Below are 17,669 nucleotides of genomic sequence, written 5' to 3' on the forward strand. Positions count from 1 at the left end.
TAAATTTTTTTAATAACGGAGTTAAGAAGTGTGGAGACAAAGTTCGAACTTAGGACCTCTGCTCTGATGCTATGTTATTTATAGAATGACGTAGATTTATTTATATATTTTTATATTTTTAACATTGTTATTGAGGACAAGTTCCCTGTTACATGCTTTTGGAAGCCAATTGCGTGGCAGATTAGACTGTCACCGGGGGGAGGCCCCAGGCGAATCATATGCATGGGCGGAGTCTCACCCAAATGAGCTCGGTTCTTTTCTATTTTTTGGCCTCTTCAAAGATAAAACCCGGAGAGGATGTAACTGGAGCCTCTCTTAGTTAACCACCACCTAATAGGCTAATACGTCAATAAAAAAAAAAGGAAAAAAAACACTAGGTACAACTGGTTTAAATCGAACAGTTCCGTGGCGAGGCCTACAGAATCAGGTTCTCACCGGAAGACAACCTAGTCAGATCAAATTAGAGACTCAACTAGGGAATCTTGAATTAATAATTGTCTTGGTTTCAGACTTAACAACTACTGACTCAGGCCCTGTTTGGGGGAGCTGTTGGCAGTAGAGCTGTTGGAAGTAGAGCTGTCTGAAGTAGAGTTATTATAAAAAACTGTTTGCTGTTTGGTAACTACATTCGTAAAGTGCTGTGGTACTTTGTTTTGTGTTTGGTAAACAAACTAAGAAAGTACTTTTGTATGACAAAATTACCATAAAGGACATTTCATAGTATTATACAACAGAACATAATAAAATATAACATATATTAGTACATAAATATACGATATAGTATAATATTATTGTAATATAAAATAATATTATTATAATATAGCATAATAGTAATATAATTATTAGAGTAAATTAATATTTGGTAATATAACATAATATTAAATTATTTAACATAACATATTAATGTATTATGATATAATGTAATATATATTATATTTATAGTATAATACAATAATAAAGGTATAAAATATTATAATTATTAGTATAAATTAATTTTTCATAATCTAACATAATATTAAATTATTAAAAATAACATATTAATATATTATAATGTAATGTAATATAATATAATATTTATAGTATAATATAATAATAAAGATATAAAATTAATATTTATAGTATAACATAATATTTTTTTCTTCTCTTCTTCTCCTTCCTTCCTCTCCTCTGTTCTTCTTTCTTCTCCTCCCGTGCGGCCGGCGGCACCGGAAGGGGGCCAGGCCGCCGCGGCCGCGGGAGGGTGCCAGGTCGGGGCCGGCGGCGGCCGCGGGAGGGGACCGGGCCGCGGCCGGGGGCGCCCGCGGCTGGCCCCGTGGGAAGTGCCCTCCTCCCGTGAGGCCGTCAGCGCCGGGCGGGCCGTGGCGGATGCGGGAAGGGGGCGGGTCGTGACCGCCGGCGGCCGCAGGAACCCCCTTCTTCCTATTCTTCGGCCCCTCCCACCGTGGGACCTCCTTCTTCTTCGGCCCCTTCTTCTTCCTGTTCTTCGGCACCGCCCCTTTCTGGGACGGGTCGTCGCCGGCGGCGGCCGCGGAAAAGGGAAGACGACCTGTCTTCCTCTTCTTCGGCACCTCCCCACCATGGGGGCAGGGGAGAGGGAGGGGGTGCGATGGCGGGGCAGAGGGAGAGGGTGCGGCGGCAGGGGAGAGGGAGTGGGGTTGGGTGGGAGAGGAAGAGACGGTGAGAGAAAGGTTTTTTGGTGGAATTTTTTTTTTAAAATGGGGGTATTTTGGTCAAAAATACAGCTTTCCGAAAAAGCTGAAAATAGCATTTTGGAAAAGCTCCAAATTGGAGCTTCCCCCCAAAAGCTGTTTTCAGCTTCCCGCAAAAGCTGAAACAGCTTTTCGAAAAATTTACCAAACACTCTTTTTTAGCTAAAAGTACTTTTGGAGGGCCAGAAAGTGCTTTTTGGCCCTCCAAAAGCTCTCCCAAACAGGGCCTCAATCACTATAACTCAAGAAATAATAAATTCAGTACCCATATTAGTTTAGGTTGCCAAAGAAATCCAAAATCGAAGAATATAAGAAGGAAAAAAAAAAAACTCTCTGCTAAATAGCACATCACTTCCAACCATCTAAAACCACAGTTATGCTTTTTTCTAATTACTGCAGACACAATGAAGACAATGGGGCATCCAAATCCTTGGAAATTCCACACTCTAATACAGCGCGAGGACTAGCATCAAACAAACATACATTAACCGATGCAAAAGAAAAATAAGAATTAGATATTTTCATCAAACAAGCCACTGAAAATCAGCACATGTATTGCACGTGACAACATAAAAGGGGGGATTATTTGATGAATGGCAGTCATCAATAATCTGCCTATAAATAAACACAGGGTAAGAGAGAGATGGTCATGGTACCACACACCCAGGCTTTACATCCAGATTGTAGGTTATTACCGAGGCAATCAGGAGGAAAGAAAAAAACAGTCTGGATGTTTGAATGGACCAAGCAAAGATGCAAAGAAAACTACCCAAGAAGCATAGCATTGTGTTTTTTTTTATGTAGCAAGGTTATTATTACTACCACTCCGTAAGGTTTTTTAGTAAGGTTATTATATTTAGTACTATTACTACTATTCCGTAGTATTACCACTATTACCACCATTACTATTTTTTTTGGTAATATTACTGTTTTTTTGTAATATTGCTATTTTTAGTAATATTATTATTTCTGATAACATTACTATTTTTGTAACATTACTATTTTTAGTAACAATACTATTTTAAGTAACATTACCACTTTTTACCACCATTACTATTTTTGGTAATAATGCTATTTTTGGTAATCATGCTATTTTTGGTAATATTGCTGTTTTGGTAACATTGCTATTATTGGTAACATTGCTATTTTTGGCAAGATTGCTATTTTCGTAATAATGCTATTTTGTAATATTACTATTTTTAGCACCATTACTATTTTTGGCAATATTGCTATTTTTTATACTGTTGTTATTTTTGATACTATAGCTATTTTTAGTATTATTACTACTTTTAGTAATATTACTATTTTTGGTGATGTTGCTTTTTTGATAATATAGCTATTTTCTGTAATATTTCTATTTTCGTGATATTGCTATTTTTAATTAATATTATTACTTCTGATAATATTACTATTTTTGGTGGGCCTGGACTCGTTGGTCGGCGTCGGAGTCTCCTCCTTGCGGGACTTCTTCGCCGGTGGGGCCCCGCTCGGAGGAGGTCGTTTCTTCCTCCGGACCGCTTCCAGCAGGGACGACCTACCAACAGCCGGTCTCTTGTCCGACCGCATGACGTCGTCAATCTCTGCAACAAGGACGAGATGGTCGGAGGCTGAGACACCGAAGAACGAGACGAAAGAGTCAAAAAAGAAATGGTGGCGGGCTCACGGTCGGCGGGGACCGAGCTCAGACCGACATTCACCAAGGTATTCTCGGAAATAAGGCGGGCCACCGGGGGGAGCCGGCCCTTGGCAACCAACTCCCTCAAGACGGCGACGCCATTGGATTCCTCCCTCGACAGCCTCGATAGGCCGATCGGGGACTTCATCGGCGTCTCCCAGGTCGCCCTGATTCCCCAAGAGGGATCCACATCAATGAAAAAGAAACGCTCCTTCCAGCCATGAATGGAGGAAGGAGCCTCCTTGACGAGGCCGCACCCTCGCCGCGCCGCAAAGCACCACCACCCTTTGTCCTGGGGGTGGCCACTCAGGCTATAGCATTCCCAAAAGACATTCAGGGTGGCGGGGACCTCGTGCATGCGGCAGAGAACTTGGAAGGCTGTTAGGGCGCGCCACGAGTTCGGCACCAGTTGCGTCGGCGCCACTCTTAAACCCCGAAGCACCTGAACGACTAAGTCCGAGGGGGAAAAACGGAACCCGGCCTGAAGAATGCCCTCGTTAATGGCGACCTTCCCTGGAGGAGGATGGGACATCCTCTCCTCAGGCCCCGGGAGCGTAACATTGCAGGCCTCGGGAAGGTGGTATCGAGCCACGAACCCATCTAGGTCTTCGGCGACCAACTCCGACTTAATGCGGTCAGCTCTCACTTCGCCCATACCTAATGGCCAGTGAATCTACGGTCAGGACAGGGTCAAGAAGGGGGAAAGGACCAGAACGACTGGAGTACACTAGTACAAAAGGAGAAAGTATGGAGAGCCCTAAGTAGAAGAATGGGGCAACTCACCGGGAGAGAAGGAAGAACGGCTCCGAGAGCGTCAAAGGAGGAGCAAGCGAACAGTCCGACGGCAACGACGGCAGCGCAAAGAAGAAACTCGAAGATGTCTGTAAAGAGAAAGGCGGACGGAGGAGGACTCTCGGCTAAATAGGCGGAAAGGTGGGTGACACCTCGGTGACGCCTGGCTGTCGAAGGGTCGCTCGCGCCCTAAAGGCGAATCGACGCCATTAAGGAAGGATGTCCGCCGAAATCCTCAGACTGCCAGGTCAGCAACAACCGCCATACGCCATAAAGAAGGCGGGGAGCTCGAAGCGCGCGCGCCTCTCCGAGGGATGGCGACAATCTCGAAGCATCACTTCCTTCACCCGTTCCCCTTCTGGTTCCAGGCTCGGAAGTGGGGGGCTACTGTTACGGGGGAACTCAGCCACCATGCCCCACGTGACCGGCACGCGCGCCCTAGAAGATTACAGCTGCCCCTTGATCCAGTAACCCGACCCCGAGTCGGATATCTTCGGCCTCGCAGCCCGACCCCGAGTCGGCTGCCCCTTGATCCAGTAACCCGACTCCGAGTCGGATATCTTCGGCCTCGCAGCCCGACCCCGAGTCGGCTGCCCCTTGATCCAGTAACCCGACTCCGAGTCGGATATCTTCGGCCTCGCAGCCCGACCCCGAGTCGGCTGCCCCTTGATCCAGTAACCCGACCCCGAGTCAGATATCTTCGGCCTCGCAGCCCGACCCCGAGTCGGCTGCCCCTTGATCCAGTAACCCGACCCCGAGTCGGATATCTTCGGCCTCGCAGCCCGACCCCGAGTCGGCTGCCCCTTGATCCAGTAGCCCGACTCCGAGTCGGATATCTTCGGCCTCGCAGCCCGACCCCGAGTCGGCTGCCCCTTGATCCAGCAATCCGACCCCGAGTCGGCAATCTCTCGACAACGACAGGCTGTTCCCCTGAAGCACGCCGCGACCCTCTGCTCCACTACTCCCTGCAACGGTCGTATCCGGCGCTGCTCCACGATCTCCTGTAACAGCCGTACAAAGCGGAGCTCCACTACGCTCTGTCATGGCCGTACCCAGCGCTACCCCACGACGCCCTGTAACGGCCATGTCAGTGGCAACTCCATCGTGCCACACGATGACCAACCCCCCAGAAGGACCCCCCAGCCTGGTATATATACGGCTGGGGGGAGAAGGGGGGAGGTAAGCAAGAACTTCCAGTGCATTCTCTTACTTGCTACAGTTATCTCTCCTTCTCCTCCAATCTCCTCTGACTTGATCGTCGGAGGGCCCCCACTACCCCAGTGGTGGTGCGAGGCTTGCTTGCAGGTTTACCGGTGGAAGGTGGAGCGCAATCAACACCAACCAAGGCAACTCAAACGGAACCCCGTTCACACCGCTGTGCCAATCGTTCTCGGTTTGGACCACCAGCAACAGTTGGCGCTAGAGGAAGGGACGAATCTCAGAGCGATCGTAATGGCACGGCGAGGTGGTCGTGGAGCTTCCAATGCCTCCGGTCGCGGGGCCTCTCGCGCCTCCGGCCGGGAGGCCGCTGCGTCTCCAACACATTCTCAGCAACACTCCACCGTTCCACCTCCCATTCAGATGGTCGAAGCCGCTCGGTTCGACCAGTTAGCCCAGCAGGTTCGCACCCTCGCGGAGGCAGTGCAGAACCTGCAGGGTGTGATGTCTCGGGCGCCGCAGCGGGCCCAGGAGCCGCTGCTCCCTGAGCGCTCACCTGTCCTCCTCAACCCGCGCTCCTTCCTCTCCTATGGGGAAGAGCGCCGGCGCGAGGAAGATTCTCGAGCACGGTCCATCCTGCCGGGACCTTCCCATCGGAGCTGCGCGGGGTACGAGAGGCGGGCCCGGGCGCGTTCCCAGACCCCCCAGTCCTCCAGGAACCCGCGCTCCAGTCGATCCCCCTCACGCCGCTCCTTGTCTTCCACCCACCGGTCGCGCTCCCTGGACCGGCGGGTGGACGATCTCCACAGGCAACTCCAGGTCCTGAAGGGCCACTCCAAAGATCCCTTCGCCGATTTGGAGATCTCCTCCCAGCCGGCGCTTGCCTCGAGGATCCTGCGGACCCCAAATCCGCCGGGGTTCAAAATGCCGGCGATCGAGCCCTACGCGGGGCGGCGGACCCGCGAGATCACGTCGAGAGTTTCAGGACCCTTATGCTCCTCCACGGAGCATCAGATCCTCTCCTCTGCAAGGCCTTCCCGGCGACTCTCCGTGGCCCGGCAAGGGCGTGGTTCGCCGGCCTGGAGGCTAACTCAATCCAGTCCTTCGACCAGTTTACTCGCCTCTTCATCACCCATTTCGCCGTCAGTAGCCGGCGGCGACTGGTCTCTGACTCCCTCTTTGATGTCCGGCAAAACGAGGGAGAAAGCCTGCGGGATTATCTTACCCGCTTCAACAAGGCCACCCTGGAAGTCCGGAACCTGAGCCAGGAGGTGGCTCTTTCAGCCCTGAAGCGTGGCTTCCGAAAGGGCAGACTCACCTTCTCCTTGGACAAACGCCTGCCGCGGAGTTTCCCGGAGCTGTTGTCCCGGGCGAACCAGTATGCCGACGCCGAGGAAGCGGCCGCCCACCGGAGCAAGGAGGCCGCTGAGATCCCTCCAAAGCTCGGGAAGAAAAGGCGAAAAGAGGCACCCCAGAGGAGGAGCCCGACGCCCCAGCGTCGGCGCAGAAGCCCGTCGCCGGCGAGGAACCACGGTGCCCCACGCCCTCATTCTCTGCCCCGACGTTTCAACCGGTACACTCCTCTCCTAACTCCCCGGGCCCAGATCCTCATGGAGATCAAGAGGCGGGAGAACCTCCCGGTCCCGAGACAGATGAAGAAGATCCCTGGGAGGAGGCCCTCTCGGGCGTACTGTGAGTACCACCGGGACCACGGCCACGACACCGAAGACTGCTTCCAGCTTCGGGACGAGATCGAGGCTCTCATCCGCCGAGGGTGTCTCGGTCGATATGTGAACGACCGACGTCCCCCCGCAGACCCGCGTCCGGCCGACCCGGCCCCTCAGGAGCCTCGGGAGCAGAATCGACCCGTCGCGGGCGTGATCCACACCATCACTGGGGGCTGCCCCCGACCCGAAAGGAATGCAGGGGGCTCGACTGAGGCGTCCGGAGCAACAGTCGTCGCTAAGAGGCAGAGGGTCGGAAATGTAATCACTTTTTGTGATGAAGATGTAAAGGGGGTTCAGACCCCCCACGATGACGCCATGGTGATCTCCCTCACTATGGCGAACTATGATGTAAGGCGCGTTCTTGTGGATAGTGGAAGCTCAGCTGATATTTTGTTTTACGAGGCCTTCCAAAAGATGAGCTTGTCTCGACAATTGTTGCACAAAACATCCACCCCCCTCATAGGATTCACTGGAGACGCTATCTCGGCCGAAGGTGTCGTTGAGCTGCCTGTGACTGCGGGCGTTGCACCCGCAGAAGCCACGGTGCGGCTCGGGTTCTTGGTCGTCCGTATTCCCTCGGCCTACAACGCTATCCTCGGACGACCCGGGCTGAACGCCCTTCGCGCGGTGGTCTCTACGTACCACTTGCTCATGCGGTTTTCCACGGCGGCCGGGATTGGAGAGGTCCGAGGTAACCAACCGACCGCAAGGCAATGTTTCCTAGTAACTCTCAAAGGGAAGAAGCCCGTAGAAGCCTTAAGCGTCGAGTCCCTCGACGCCAGAGACGAGGTGGCCTTGCGGCACGGGGAGCCGGCCGAGGGTGTGATCGAAGTTCCCCTCGAGGAAGGTCACCCGGACAAGACGATCCGGGTTGGCGCCAATCTCGACCCGGGAGCTCGGGCCCGGTTGGTGGAATTCCTCCGGGCCAATGTCGATGTGTTTGCCTGGTCGGCGGCCGATGTACCTGGGATCGACTCGGAGGTCATTTCTCACGCCCTCAACGTCGACCCGACCCACCGACCGGTAAAACAGAAGAAGAGACACTGTGCCCCGGATCGGATCCGAGTGGTCGATCAGGAGGTAGACAAGCTCTTGGAGGCAGGATTCATAAGGGAGGTCAGCTACCCCGAATGGCTGGCAAACGTCGTACTTATCCGGAAGGCGAGCGGAAAGTGGAGGATGTGCGTCGACTACACCGACCTGAACAAGGCATGCCCCAAGGATAGCTTTCCGCTTCCGCGGATAGACCAACTGGTCGACGCGACTTCCGGATATCAGCTGCTGTCTTTCATGGACGCCTTCTCCGGCTACAACCAGATAATGATGGCTCCACAGGACGAGGAGAAAACTGCCTTTATAACAGACCGGGGGCTGTACTGTTACAAGGTAATGCCCTTCGGTCTGAAGAATGCTGGCGCCACTTACCAGCGCCTCGTCAACAAAATCTTCAAAGAGCAAATCGGCCGGAACATGGAGGTGTACGTGGACGATATGCTGGTGAAGAGCCGCCATGCAGACCAGCACATCGCAGATCTGGAGGAGACTTTCGCCACCCTGCGGAAGTTTCGCATGAAGCTGAACCCAGCGAAGTGCGCCTTTGGCGCTTCGGCCGGGAGGTTCCTCGGTTTCATTGTCAAACAGCGGGGGATCGAAGCCAACCCGGACAAAATCAAGGCCATCCAAGATATGTCCCCTCCGACCAAAGTGAAGGAGGTTCAGGAGCTCGCTGGGAGGGTCGCCGCGCTCGGACGATTTGTGGCAAAGTCGGCCGAACGCTGCCAACCTTTTTTCAAGGTGTTGAAACGCCCGAAAGACTTCCTCTGGACGGCCGAATGTCAAGCAGCGTTCGACCAGCTCAAAGAATACTTGGCGTCTCCTCCCCTGCTGTCCAAGCCGCAAGGAGGGGAGATGCTCTACCTCTATCTGGCGGTCTCCCCAACCGCAGTCAGTGCGGTACTGGTTCGGGAAGAGGCAAAGCTCCAGAAGCCTGTGTACTACATCAGCCGGGTCCTACGGGATGCCGAGACGCGGTATACGAAGGCTGAAAAGATCGCCTTCGCGCTGCTGACCGCGACCAGGAGGCTTCGCCCCTATTTCCAGGCCCATTCTGTCACCATCTTAACCGATCAACCACTACGACAGATCCTCAGTAATCCTGAGAATGCGGGACGGCTGGTGAAGTGGGCAATAGAACTTGGTGAGTTCGACATCCGCTATCAGCCTCGACCCGCCATCAAGGCCCAGGTGCTCGCAGACTTCCTCGCTGAGTGCACGATGCAGGAGGTGGAACCTAGACCGCCGGAAATGCCCAGCCTCGACCTCCCGATCTGGACGCTTCACATCGATGGATCGTCGAACCCAGAAGGTGGAGGGGCCGGGCTGGTCCTTACCAGTCCTGATGGAGTGATAGCCGAGTATGCCTTGAGGTTCGGATTTCCGGTGACCAACAACGAGGCGGAGTACGAGGCCCTAGTCACGGGACTCAAACTCACCAAGGAGCTCGGCATCCGGCGCCTGAAGGTCTTCACCGACTCTCAGCTGGTGGTCGGGCAGGTCCATGGGGAGTTCGAGGCCCGGAACCCGACCATGCAGAATTACGTCCGGAAGGTGCAAGCACTCATTCCCGACCTCGGCAGTGTCGACATCCAGCAGGTCCCAAGAAGTGAAAATGCCAGGGCCGACAGGTTGTCCCGCTTAGTGGGCGCGGACGCGCACAACTTGTCGAGGGCGATCTACCTGGAGACCCTGGATGCCCCGAGCATCGGCGAGGCTGGAGCTGTGATGGCGATGGATCCGGAGCCGTCTTGGATGGACCCGCTCGTCGCCTACCTCGCCGAAGGGATCCTCCCTGAAGACGAAGATCAAGCTCGGCGACTTGTCAAGAAGTCCGCCCACTACGTACTCCATGAAGGGAGGCTGTATCGGACCTCGTTCACCGCCCCCCTCTTAAGATGCCTCCGCCCCTCGGAAGCGGCCTACGTTCTCGGCGAAGTCCACGAAGGCGTTTGCGGATCACACTTGGGGGCTAGGTCCTTGGCGCACAAGATCATGAGGCAAGGCTATTATTGGCCTACCTTGTTGGAGGACTCAAAGGATCATGTACGGAAATGCGACGCCTGCCAGCGCCACGCCAACGTCCAGAGAGTCCCTTCTGTCCCCTTGGCACCAATCACTGCACCCTGGCCCTTCGCCCAGTGGGGAATGGATATCCTCGGACCATTCCCCGTCGCTTCAGCTCAGCGGAAATTTTTGATTGTTGCAATCGACTACTTCACCAAGTGGGTGGAGGCAGAGCCGCTGGCCACTATCACGGAGGCGCAAGTCCGGAAGTTCGTGAAAAAGAACATCATCGTCCGATTTGGGGTACCTCGGGTCCTCATCTCGGATAATGGTCGACAATTCGACAACAAGCATTTCCGTGACTTCTGCGAGGAGTTCGGGATCGAGCATCGGTTCACATCTGTGTCGCATCCCCAAACCAATGGCGAGGCCGAGGTCACGAATCGGACAATCCTCCAAGGAATCAAAGTGCGAATCGGTCGGACGGGGCAAGCTTGGGTCGAAGAGCTCGAGAATGTCCTTTGGGCGTATCGGACCACGCATCGGACCCCTACCGGGGAGACGCCTTTCAGCCTAACCTATGGCACGGAAGCCGTTGTCCCCGTGGAGCTCGGACTCCCCTCACCTCGGGTGGCCGCGCACCGACCCGAGGCCAATTCGGAGCAACTCCGAGGGAACCTGGATCTCTTGGAAGAAGCGAGGAAAATGGCGCAGGTTCGGATGGCGATGTATCAACGGAGGGTGGCCCGATATTACGACTCCAAGGTCCGACCGAAGCTTTTCAGAATCGGAGATCTGGTGCTAAGGCGAGCTAAAGCATCTCAACCTGCGGAAGGTGGGAAGCTAGCGCCAAATTGGGAAGGCCCGTATAGGGTTCGCTGGGTAAACCGACCTGGCTCCTACCAGTTGGAGGCCCTAGATGGTCGAGAAATTCCAAGGAGCTTGAATTCCGCTAACCTGCGGATGTATTACCAGTAGAACGACAATGCCAGAAAGACAGTTCAAAAATGTACAACACTTTTCATTTCAATAATTTTTGGTTACAATGGCGTGCTCGTATGATTACAAGGAATTCCCAGAGGGGAATTAGGGTGTAAAGAAAGTAAAGAAGAGGTGGAGACTCCGAGGGGCTGAAGATCTGGGATCCCGAAACCTCCATCTGAAGCGGCTGCAATCCCGCCGGAAGTGGGTGCTTCCAACCGGAGGTGCCATCGGCGTCTCACGAAAAAGACAAGGAGCCGCCGCAGACGAAGCTCCCGCTGCCTCCAGGGGAACGCCACCTCCAAGGGATATTCCGGTCCTCCCCAGTGTTAGGGGAGAGAAGGAATCCAAGGGAGAAGAGCATATGGAGGCGCTGTCCCGGATCAGGCGCCTGGTGCGGAGCTCAATCGGGAGGCCGAACTTCAAGGAGGGGAGACGTGATCCCGGATGAAACGCCTAGAGCGGAGTTCCGCCGGGGAGAACCTCCTTGTTGATCCCAGATGAAACGGCTAGTTGGCGGAAGTCGTGAAGGGCGCGCCTCCCGTTCCTCCAGCAGGGGTCTCTCAGCCACGCGCCGGAGAGGAGGTCCACGATCCATGGCAACCTGAACAACTCCAGCTTGGCAGGCTCCACCGTACCTGCACCTATATTTATAGCCGAACTGTGGCCCCCCGGTCGTCCTGATGCGGGTGGCTCCAATAAATGCGGGCGCATCGAATCCGGAGCCGTTCCAGCTCTCGAGGCGTATCTTCCCGCGATTTCCTAAGCGTCATTCTCCTTAGTCGCATTCTTTGTGCAGGACACTCCGGGTGGCGTGTACCCCTAGGTCCACGTATCTCCGCTCGCGCCCAGGCCGCATCCGCCTCGAAGAACGCGCGTATCGCGGCCGCTTAACTGACACTCCTTGAAGCAGCAACAGGCGATCCGATTTCCCAGGTAACGCCTCAATTAGCATTTAATGCCCTTCTGGTGTTCCCCAAGCGATGCTTGGAGAGGAGGAGAAACACGATCGCAGCTTGTCACGGAGAAACCCCGTCGAGCGGCAAGCGACAGGCGCGCGACCAACGAGCGGAATTTCCCGAGGCTCGGCCCTCGGATGCCAGGCTAACCCGATGATCATCCCGGGAGCAGACTAGCCTGAAGCCCCGACCGGTCGCCTCGGCTTGCGCCAGCCTTGGCCGACCAACGAGCGGAATTTTCCGAGGCTCGGCCCTCGGATGCCAGGCTAACCCGATGATCATCCCGGGAGCAGACTAGCCTGAAGCCCCGACCGGTCGCCTCGGCTTGCGCCAGCCTTGGCCGACCAACGAGCGGAATTTCCCGAGGCTTGACAACCCTCGGATGCCAGGCTAACCCGATGATCATCCCGGGAGCAGACTAGCCTGAAGCCCCGACCGGTCGCCTCGGCTTGCGCCAGCCTTGGCCGACCAACGAGCGGAATTTCCCGAGGCTTGACAACCCTCGGATGCCAGGCTAACCCGATGATCATCCCGGGAGCAGACTAGCCTGAAGCCCCGACCGGTCGCCTCGGCTTGCGCCAGCCTTGGCCGACCAACGAGCGGAATTTCCCGAGGCTGGGCCCTCGGATGCCAGGCTAACCCGATGATCATCCCGGGAGCAGACTAGCCTGAAGCCCCGACCGGTCGCCTCGGCTTGCGCCAGCCTTGGCCGACCAACGAGCGGAATTTCCCGAGGCTCGGCCCTCGGATGCCAGGCTAACCCGATGATCATCCCGGGAGCAGACTAGCCTGAAGCCCCGACCGGTCGCCTCGGCTTGCGCCAGCCTTGGCCGACCAACGAGCGGAATTTCCTGAGGCCTAGCCCTCGGATGCCTGGCCTAGTGCCGGAAGAATTTCCTGAGGCCTAACCCTCGGATGCCTGGCCTAGTGCCGGAAGAATTTCCTGAGGCCTAACCCTCGGATGCCTGGCCTAGCGCCGGAAGAATTTCCTGAGGCCTAACCCTCGGATGCCTGGCCTAGCGCCGGAAGAATTTCCTGAGGCCTAACCCTCGGATGCCTGGCCTAGCGCCGGAAGAATTTCCTGAGGCCTAACCCTCGGATGCCTGGCTTAGCGCCGGAAGAATTTCCTGAGGCCTAACCCTCGGATGCCTGGCCTAGCGCCGGAAGAACTTCAAGAGTCAGGAGTCGGCGAGATGCTACCAAGAGTTAAAAAGAAAAAGGACGAAAGCGAGATGAAGAAACATTCAACTTGCATTAACTTTCGTTGTTTCAGGGCCGAGACCCATACAACTTGGCAAAACGCCGACATACAAAGAAAAGGACAACGGAGGGTACAGAAGGTCAGCTTGGAGGAACCTCCGGGTCGGGAACGACGGGCACGTCTGCAGGAGGTAGGGAGGCGGTTGGAGAGTCAGCAGGCAATGGCGCCGGAGAAGAGTCGAGAAGGGAGATCCCACTCAAGTCAACTTCGGGGTACTTAGCTGACACCCTTGCCAGGCCTTCCTCGAAGCCTAAAACAAAGGAGTCGGACCCTGCGTCCGACATGTCACGGACGAACTCGTCAGACTGACGATAGGCCCGTACCGCCTCCGACATGTCACGGGTGAACTCGGCGGACTGACGATAAGCCTGCACCGCCTGACGCCCGATCTCCGCACTCCTCTCGGCCAGCGCCGCCTCTGCTCGCTCCGTAATCTGAGCTTTAGCCTCCAGGACCTTCGCCACAATCCGGTCGTCAGCCTCGGAGGAGACTCTCAGCAGATTAGCCTGAGCCTCCTTGTGCTTCGCCTCGGCAGCAGTGCGGGCGGCCTCAGCTTCCTCCAGGCGCGAACGAAGCTCTTGGTCGTTCGCGCGGGACTTCTCCAGGGCCGACTCCAATTCGCCCAGTTTGACCTCAAGAGACCGGGTTCGGTTGCGGGCGTTGTCGGCAGACCGCTGGGCCTTCTCCCACCTTTCTCGATAATCCGCAGCCTTCCGAGACTGCTTCTCGGCCCGCTCCTCCGCCTTCTTGATCTCGCCCTCGAGACCCGAGGCAATCTTGAGTTGCTCCTGAGCCTCCAACAGTTGCTTCTCGAGGGTGGCGAAGCCGAGTGCCCGCTCTTCGGCCTCCCGGAGCCTCGCCTCGAGATCTCCGGTCGTCCTCCCCGCCGCAGCTTGGCCTCCCTCTTCCATTGCTTTCAGTCGGTCCTCGGCCTTCGCCAGAAGCCCCGCCTGTTCCTTATAGCACTCCTCCAGACGGATCATATACTGGGCGAGCTAAGAGATAGGAAAAATAAGGGCGTCAGGCGGAGATCAACAGAGCCAATAAATGATGAAAAGCGGCCAGAAGAACACTCACCGACATAAGACAGACGCAGCTGGCAGCCCCGACGTCAGGGACCCTCATCTCCCGGACCCGCCTACGGTCCTTCTCCAGCAGCACCGTTTCGATAAGGTTTCGGGCGCCGTCGGAAGTGAAGGCCGACCCCGACTTCTCCCCGGAGCCGGACGATGGTTCTGCAGCCTTACCCTTATCCATCGCCTGGGGAAGAGTCCTGCTGATCGTGCTCGGGGCGGGGGTCGCTCCAGGAATTGACAGGGTCCCGCTCGGCTGAGGCCTCGGCGCATCCCTCCTCGTATCATCCGGAGCCGACCGAGTCGAAGGCCGGGCTGGGGACCGATCACGTCCGACCCGTCCGTCTCGAGCGGGCTCGGATGATACCTCTGGAATAGCGGCAGTCTCACCATCGGAGGGCTGATACAGCGTCAGCTGCCGGTCCGCGCCCGCGACGTCCCCCTGATCGGTGGGCCCGGACTCGTTGGTCGGCGTCGGAGTCTCCTCCTTGCGGGACTTCTTCGCCGGTGGGGCCCCGCTCGGAGGAGGTCGTTTCTTCCTCCGGACCGCTTCCAGCAGGGACGACCTACCAACAGCCGGTCTCTTGTCCGACCGCATGACGTCGTCAATCTCTGCAACAAGGACGAGATGGTCGGAGGCTGAGAAACCGAAGAACGAGACGAAAGAGTCAAAAAAGAAATGGTGGCGGGCTCACGGTCGGCGGGGACCGAGCTCAGACCGACATTCACCAAGGTATCCTCGGAAATAAGGCGGGCCACCGGGGGGAGCCGGCCCTTGGCAACCAACTCCCTCAAGACGGCGACGCCATTGGATTCCTCCCTCGACAGCCTCGATAGGCCGATCGGGGACTTCATCGGCGTCTCCCAGGTCGCCCTGATTCCCCAAGAGGGATTCACATCAATGAAAAAGAAACGCTCCTTCCAGCCATGAATGGAGGAAGGAGCCTCCTTGACGAGGCCGCACCCTCGCCGCGCCGCAAAGCACCACCACCCTTTGTCCTGGGGGTGGCCACTCAGGCTATAGCATTCCCAAAAGACATTCAGGGTGGCGGGGACCTCGTGCATGCGGCAGAGAACTTGGAAGGCTGTTAGGGCGCGCCACGAGTTCGGCACCAGTTGCGTCGGCGCCACTCTTAAACCCCGAAGCACCTGAACGACTAAGTCCGAGGGGGGAAAACGGAACCCGGCCTGAAGAATGCCCTCGTTAATGGCGACCTTCCCTGGAGGAGGATGGGACATCCTCTCCTCAGGCCCCGGGAGCGTAACATTGCAGGCCTCGGGAAGGTGGTATCGAGCCACGAACCCATCTAGGTCTTCGGCGACCAACTCCGACTTAATGCGGTCAGCTCTCACTTCGCCCATACCTAATGGCCAGTGAATCTACGGTCAGGACAGGGTCAAGAAGGGGGAAAGGACCAGAACGACTGGAGTACACTAGTACAAAAGGAGAAAGTATGGAGAGCCCTAAGTAGAAGAATGGGGCAACTCACCGGGAGAGAAGGAAGAACGGCTCCGAGAGCGTCAAAGGAGGAGCAAGCGAACAGTCCGACGGCAACGACGGCAGCGCAAAGGAGAAACTCGAAGATGTCTGTAAAGAGAAAGGCGGACGGAGGAGGACCCTCGGCTAAATAGGCGGAAAGGTGGGTGACACCTCGGTGACGCCAGAGGACGCCTGGCTGTCGAAGGGTCGCTCGCGCCCTAAAGGCGAATCGACGCCATTAAGGAAGGATGTCCGCCGAAATCCTCAGACTGCCAGGTCAGCAACAACCGCCATACGCCATAAAGAAGGCGGGGAGCTCGAAGCGCGCGCGCCTCTCCGAGGGATGGCGACAATCTCGAAGCATCACTTCCTTCACCCGTTCCCCTTCTGGTTCCAGGCTCGGAAGTGGGGGGCTACTGTTACGGGGGAACTCAGCCACCATGCCCCACGTGACCGGCACGCGCGCCCTAGAAGATTACAGCTGCCCCTTGATCCAGTAACCCGACCCCGAGTCGGATATCTTCGGCCTCGCAGCCCGACCCCGAGTCGGCTGCCCCTTGATCCAGTAACCCGACTCCGAGTCGGATATCTTCGGCCTCGCAGCCCGACCCCGAGTCGGCTGCCCCTTGATCCAGTAACCCGACTCCGAGTCGGATATCTTCGGCCTCGCAGCCCGACCCCGAGTCGGCTGCCCCTTGATCCAGTAACCCGACTCCGAGTCGGATATCTTCGGCCTCGCAGCCCGACCCCGAGTCGGCTGCCCCTTGATCCAGCAATCCGACCCCGAGTCGGCAATCTCTCGACAACGACAGGCTGTTCCCCTGAAGCACGCCGCGACCCTCTGCTCCACTACTCCCTGCAACGGTCGTATCCGGCGCTGCTCCACGATCTCCTGTAACAGCCGTACAAAGCGGAGCTCCACTACGCCCTGTCATGGCCGTACCCAGCGCTACCCCACGACGCCCTGTAACAGCCATGTCAGTGGCAACTCCATCGTGCCACACGATGACCAACCCCCCAGAAGGACCCCCCAGCCTGGTATATATGCGGCTGGGGGGAGAAGGGGGGAGGTACGCAAGAACTTCCAGTGCATTCTCTTACTTGCTACAGTTATCTCTCCTTCTCCTCCAATCTCCTCTGACTTGATCGTCGGAGGGCCCCCACTACCCCAGTGGTGGTGCGAGGCTTGCTTGCAGGTTTACCGGTGGAAGGTGGAGCGCAATCAACACCAACCAAGGCAACTCAAACGGAACCCCGTTCACACCGCTGTGCCAATCGTTCTCGGTTTGGACCACCAGCAACACCACCCATTACTATTTTTGGTGATATTGCTATTTTTAGTAATATTGTTATTTTCTGATAATATTACTATTTTTGTAACATTACTATTTTTAGTAACAATACTATTTTAAGTAACATTACTACATTTTACCACCATTACTATTTTTGGTAATATTGCTATTTTTGGTAATAATGCTATGTTTAGTAATATTGCTATTTTTGGCAATATTACTATTTTTGGTAATAATGCTATTTTGTAATATTACTATTTTAGCACCATTACTATTTTTGGCAATATTGCTATTTTTGGTAATGTTGTTATTTTTGATACTATAGCTATTTTGAGTATTATTACTACTTTTAGTAATATTACTATTTTTGGTGATGTTGCTTTTTTTGATAATATAGCTATTTTCTGTAATATTTCTATTTTTCGTGATATTGCTATTTTTAATTAATATTATTATTTCTGATAATATTACTATTTTAGTAACATTACTTCTTTTACCACCC

This window comes from Phoenix dactylifera, chromosome 8 (genome assembly GCF_009389715.1).
Source record: "Phoenix dactylifera cultivar Barhee BC4 chromosome 8, palm_55x_up_171113_PBpolish2nd_filt_p, whole genome shotgun sequence".
NCBI lineage: Eukaryota > Viridiplantae > Streptophyta > Magnoliopsida > Arecales > Arecaceae > Phoenix > Phoenix dactylifera.